Raw genomic sequence first — 6349 nt, forward strand, 5'->3', positions numbered from 1 at the left:
ATTAAACTCGATAATTACTGTAGATGGAAAGCATGAATCTACTATTTTTCTAACAAGCTTCCTGTGCTTTGTATCGTATGCAAAATCTATGACATAGTATACGTGTCGTCTTAAGTTTATTTATGTTTCGTTTGGCTGTAGCTTCTCGAGTGAATCTTATCTGTTCTGCATGGTTGATGTTCCACTTGGAACACGTGCTTAAATCTCACTAAATGTGCTACTCTTTTTATGACACCAAAATAAAGCTTGATCTCCCACGCACATTATATTGGTATGTGTCGTTTTAATCGTGTTACTTTCCTAAAAAGCCTTATCCGCCCCTTCCGTGGCCGATTGGCTAAACCGTGTACTTTCTGAGCGTGTGGTCCCGGATTCGATTCTTGGTGAGAGGAGCATTGAATGCCTTATGGTGGTTCGGTGGTTCGGACTTCATCTTAAACTGTTAGTTCACGTCTCATATAGCCTCGCTGCTGAAAAAGAATGATAATCTCCAACAAACAAACTATTTCCTCGGATAAAAATCCAAGTGAATACTCTCAGGGGGATAGATCGGAAAGGGACATTAATATCTATCAGCCAACAAACTAATTAACTAAAATCCTGGTTAATACCTAGTAGAAACATCTGGTGAATGGCTTGTGTTCCATAAGTATGTCAAATATTCTAAGAACTGAAGGATACTTTGATTATTTTACAGCTACAATCAGGGGTAAAAGTGGATATGAAAAGGTAAAGGTAAAGATAGGTAGCAGTATGATGTCATGCCGTTTACCTGCCCATCTTCGTCCATTGCGATTTATTAGGAACTGGGAGGACGCCGTACATATTTTTTTGAAGGTGAGTGGAGGTGGTGTCCCCGTGTTGCCCCTCATTTTTACCCCTGGCTATATTGACATTCATGTGCCTGTGCAGACATCTCCTCCTACCCGGAGTTATACAGTAGAATACAGTATTATTTTCCTATTTTGAAAATAGCTACGAGTTTGCTAAGGATGAACAAAATTACAAATTTCTTTTTCGCAATAATTAGCTTAACAATTCCAAGTTGACACGTTCTTTTGTCCGAACCTAATCTACAGAGGGAGCTGCCACGGTAAATCAGTAGTAGTAAGCTCAACTTATCGCTAAGGATGCCTAAACCTCAGGCATTTAAATGTGACATGGGCAATATCTTTTCCGTGGATTTCCTAGGGGTTTAGTCGTTGTCTGAATTTCTTCCAACATTGGTGCGTTCTTCACGATAACAGAATCGATAGTTGTAAATGGATTGTACTGGGTTTCAGTTCCGGAACCGGAATTGATTTTGTTTTAAATCAGGGCACGGAACCGAAATAGATTTTCTGAGGAAATTAGTTCTGATTCTGGGACCGAAACCGATATTGAAGTGGAATCAAAATTACGGAGGATAGAGAAATAGATGTTGTAACAAAATCACTGTAACCCTTGTCTTACCATTTCGTAGTTGCTCAACACCAATTGCAACTTGTAATAATCTTGAGCTAACGATGCATTTACATTATGATGTCAAAATGTATTTCGGTTCCCTTCATGAAACACATAAAAGTATGGTATTCGGTTTTGTGGACAGAACTGACATGTCAAAACGTATTTCAATTCTCTTACTGAAGCACACCTAATTAAAAACGTTTATCTAGGTTCTGGTGGCTGGAACTCAAACACTTTCGGTTCCGTTACGATTAACAACTCTACTTACAGAGCATAAAAATATTAGAGGTTAAGATTAATCATCCGTCCCACTCTCTATATTCCTCATTGACAGATAATACATCTTCAAATGAGTTTCGACGTCAAAGACTTACATGAAGAAGAAATGGACCATCTTACACTCGTAAACTGGCAGACAGTGAGAAAAAAATAGAAAAAAGTTTAAATGGAATACAGGAAATTGAAGAAATTGAAATATATTAAACAATAAAAGATGTAGGGAAGAAAACCACAAAGAAATGAGAAGTTTCGTAGGCAAGAATGGACAGCTAGAGCTCATACAAGAAGAAGATTAAGTGGTCTTTTGTACTCACTAAAAGTTACGCAGTGAAATTGTTATATTTCCCTTTCATTTCTGTAATATCTTGAAAAAGTGGAGGCAAAGGTGATCACTTTTAAACTACGCAAAGCGCGAGTAGCCTGTGCTTAGTTTTCGCTTCGCAATCGGAAGCTTCCGGTTGAACCCGGTGGCCAGTTATCTTCACTATATGAGTCTCCCTGTTTTTTTTCTTTAATATACTACAAGAATGTTGGAATGGTACCTTTAAAAGTATGTTCTACTTCCTTCCTTCCCCATCGTTATTATAAGTGTTACTGTTTGATAATACTTATAATATCAACTGACCCTATCTGGTCAGTTAGTTGAACAAATAAATATTTCATTTGATTTGATTCAAATGATTGATTTCCATGTACGTCAGCAGTGAAGCCACATGTGGCAAGACCTAGAGTTTAACATGGAATCTGAACTATTGTGGGAGTATGGGGTCCTTTTCATACTCTCGCACTGGAAATCGAACCCAGGACCTCCTGAACCAAAGGCACCCGGGCTAGCGATTACACCGAGAAAAATCCATATTTTAAAAAAAATTTCATTTCAATGCGATCTACGATACGTATTCCAGTTCTTACTTGTCGTAAGATGGTCACAACACAAGCTTTCTGCTCTTGTGGTACCCGGTTTTATTTCGGTGGGGTAGATAAGGTTCATATTACAGGTTTAACTCTATAGGATCTCTCTCATGTAACATTAATGTTCAAAAGGAATAGACTATTAACCGATCAAAAACGTAACTAGCAGAAATATATCCAATTTAAAATCAATATATTTGCTCATCGTTTTATTAAATGTTTATTTATTTTACAAGATTTTACAGGATTCTTTCTTCATTATAGCATACAAAATGAACCTGAGGTCGAAGTTCCTGCGTCACGTATTTTTTTTTTTTTTTTTTTAAAAAAGAACATTAAACATATCTGTCAAAAGTTTGGTAATGAATTACATTTACAAAATATGTGTAATTTCTGAAGGTGTGGGCGATGAACATCACGGATATGTAAAACACGTGTAGGGTATAAAATACCTCATAGTTACTCACATTATTAATCCTATATTAATACTACCATAATGTCTCATATCAGCATAGTATATCCTTTGCAAATTCATAATAATTTTGTGAAAAAATGGCATTCCTTGCATGCATGCACAAGCTGGTGTAAAATATAGAACATTTGATTCTTGGAATCACGCAAAGGAGATAAGGGTCGTATAACACAAACCCTTGTGTAGATTCCTTCGCAGTAGTCATCGAAGTATGAAACACGAAGATTAATCTATTAATCCTTGCAGATAAATTGCCTATATCAGATTTTTTGGCGTAGCATTTAATTTACCAATTACAAAACAGTTAACCGTTTTCTGAAGATATAACATGTCCATCGTCAAATTATTGTTTCGTGATATCTTGTAGTAATACTAAAAATCTATTGTGACACCAGGGTTATGTTATTCACTAATACTATTTTCGATATGCAACAGTGGAAGCACCAGTATTCGAATTTTAGGATGCTTAAGGAAGGAAGACATAAATTCCATGGAAAATTTAGAAATGGTAATTAATTTACGGTATGGACCAAACTTGGGAGTAGGACTCTCACATTTTGGGACTGAAATCCTGGCACACTCTATGAAAATTTATAGTAGAGTCTATGATATGCACTTAGTTTTACTAAAAATATTAAAATAAATTAAATAATTGGTCAAAAGTTACCAAAAGTAAGTGATACAGAGTAAATTGTTCCTATTAGTTGAGTATCGATAAGTAATAAAAGCTGTATTTTTTTAAAAAATATATATAATTCCCTGAATAATATTAATTTATGTTTTGGAGAGAAACCGGAACATTTGGGAGTTTTTAACAATTTAGGGGGAGGGGGGCGATGATCTAAATCCGGAACATCTGGAAGCCATAGTTAGGGGGCAGCTATAAAAAAAATAATAATTCTAGGTTGCACATCGGGAGGACGCTTGTGGTTTTCCTTAACCTTGTTTCAATTTAGAGGATAATAATAATAATAATAATAATAATAATAATAATAATAATAATAATAATAATAATAATAATAATAATAATAATAATAGAACTTCTTTTTTTCTATTCCTTAGCATACCGGGCCGCTCCTTCGTTATTGGATTACCAGTGAGAATCAAATGGTTCTACGTAAAGTTATAGATCGCCGTATCATATAACCTTGCTAATAATAATGCTAACATTTCACATTCCATTTGTATATTCTGTACTCTAAAGGAAACGTACGATAGATAGGAGTGAATGAAAATGAAAGAATTGGCCGAATGGAAAGAAGGCAGGGGGACTCATGGTTTTGTCCATCACAGTTCACTTGGACTGGGCTCGGACCATGACCTCTTCGGTCCAGAGTGATTCCACGTAGCGTAGTCGTTAACATTCTTGCCTTTGGTGCGAGCAATCTCGAGTTCGAATTCTGGTGGAGATATTCGGACGAAAGTGTGTAAAGTCTTTTCAGACCAGTCATTTTAAGTAAGGTTTTTCCTCATTCGCACCAGGCAAATGTCGGAATGGTACCTAACATAAATGTTCCAGGCTGGTTTCTTTTTTCCCTACTTCCTGAGTATCGTGATCACCAAGGGATGTTAATCCTCATAAGTGACGGGCTTAAAAGACCATAGATGTAGAATGTCCAGAAATATAACTCTTCATTCCTAATCTTCGTCCCTGAAAAAATCGCTTACTACGGAGACCTAGTGTCTCTTATTTAAACTCTACTTTATGCAAAACATCGATCACAGTCAAAATTTATTCAGATATTGAAAATGTTTACTATAGCTAATTTTAGAAAAAAATCTAATGTTGATCATCATACTGGTTTTATCCTATTTATCCAATTGACAAAAAATAAATAAAATAAAAAATAAAAATGTGGTTGTGGTTGTTTCTAGTGTAGTACTTCATATGATGTTACATATGAATGTCGGAAAAGTACTGCCTAAGGTTTTAGGATTTAGGAATTTGATTTATAGGCACTCAGCACCTATGGTCATATTACTCTGTGACGTATGAGGATGACATCTGTCAGCGATCACACTCTTCGAGGAAAGGGAAGGAAGAAAGCGGCTGGAACCTATATGTTAGGTACCATCCCGACATTTGGCTGGTGTGAATGAGGAAAATCAAGTGAAACCTCACTTAGGATGGCTTGCCTGGAATTTTTTTTTACACTTTGTCGACCGAGTGTTCCCATCGGAATCGAACCTAGGACTGCTCGCACCGAAGACGAGAACGTTAGCGAGTACGCTACACGAAGCCACTGCTTACGGTTTTGAGTTCACGATTTCACTATTAATGGAACCCATTAAGCAGAGAAGTATGGTATTATCAGAAAAGATATACACCTAATCAAACGTTATGTTATTTGATGACAAAAATTAATTTAAAAAATCAATTCAATAAATAATTACTTACCGTCTATAATAACTCAGTAGAAACACACTGCTTTGTTGAAAAGCTTCGTTGCTGTCACCAATTAATTTCGTTTTTACACCCAATAAAATAACTTTTTATGTCACAAAATTCGAAGAAGTACAATAAAACAAATATATATCGGCCACCAAAATAATTCAGTTTCATTCAATTAAAAACTAAACAGAAGCCAGTCATTGAGGACAACGTATACTTGATTTGAACGCAAGTATAGGTCACTAACTTCTCATATACGGAGTAACGCTGCAATCCGCGACGCGCGTGTTTGAATGTTATAAACGGGGGAAAAAAATCACTAAAGGGAAACGAAGATATGATTAAATGGTATTTTCTGTGTATTATACCCTGCGGTTGTAATATCGTTCTGTTCTTTCCAGGCAGGCGGCTATCACTCGACTGAAGAATCTCCAGTGTCCGTAGCGAAAGAAAGTAGGCTGGTGGAGTGAAGACATACAAAACTCCCAATCTGAGGAAGCGCGTTCACGCACACAGACGACACCTTCTCACACACACATTAAAAGAACAGCAGCAGCCAAGCTATTCTCAACTGGAACGTCGCCCCACTTGAAGTAAGGAAGGTCCGTATGGGTGACTGTGAAGAACTCAATGAATCTACAACGAGATGGAAAGGGATATTCGTAGCGTAGGTTCTTTAGTGAAATGAGAGGAGAATCGTGATTTTTTTTGTTCATAAAAAGAAGAAGAAGAAGATTTGACTTGAAGAGATATCACTGTCTTCCTTACTCTTTTGTTAGCAAAATGTACTTTTGCTTTTTGTTGATATTCTTTATTACTTCTTCCTTTATGGCATTTCCTGAATTCTG

At 36.3% G+C, this 6349-nt stretch overlaps 1 protein-coding gene across 1 annotated transcript in view; it reads right to left on the reverse strand.

The window, feature by feature from the left end:
• The window catches only part of LOC145673158 (uncharacterized), a 177332-nt gene extending 171268 nt beyond the window's left edge, over nt 1-6064 (reverse strand). The window contains exon 1 of the mRNA XM_081742590.1: nt 5508-6064. The gene's annotated coding sequence lies outside the window, so the exon portion shown is untranslated. The remainder of the gene's footprint in view (nt 1-5507) is intronic.
• Between the last annotated feature and the right edge of the window lie 285 nt (nt 6065-6349).

This window comes from Thermobia domestica, chromosome 16 (assembly GCF_964235325.1).
Source record: "Thermobia domestica chromosome 16, izTheDome1.hap1.1, whole genome shotgun sequence".
Taxonomy (NCBI): Eukaryota; Metazoa; Arthropoda; class Insecta; order Zygentoma; family Lepismatidae; genus Thermobia; species Thermobia domestica.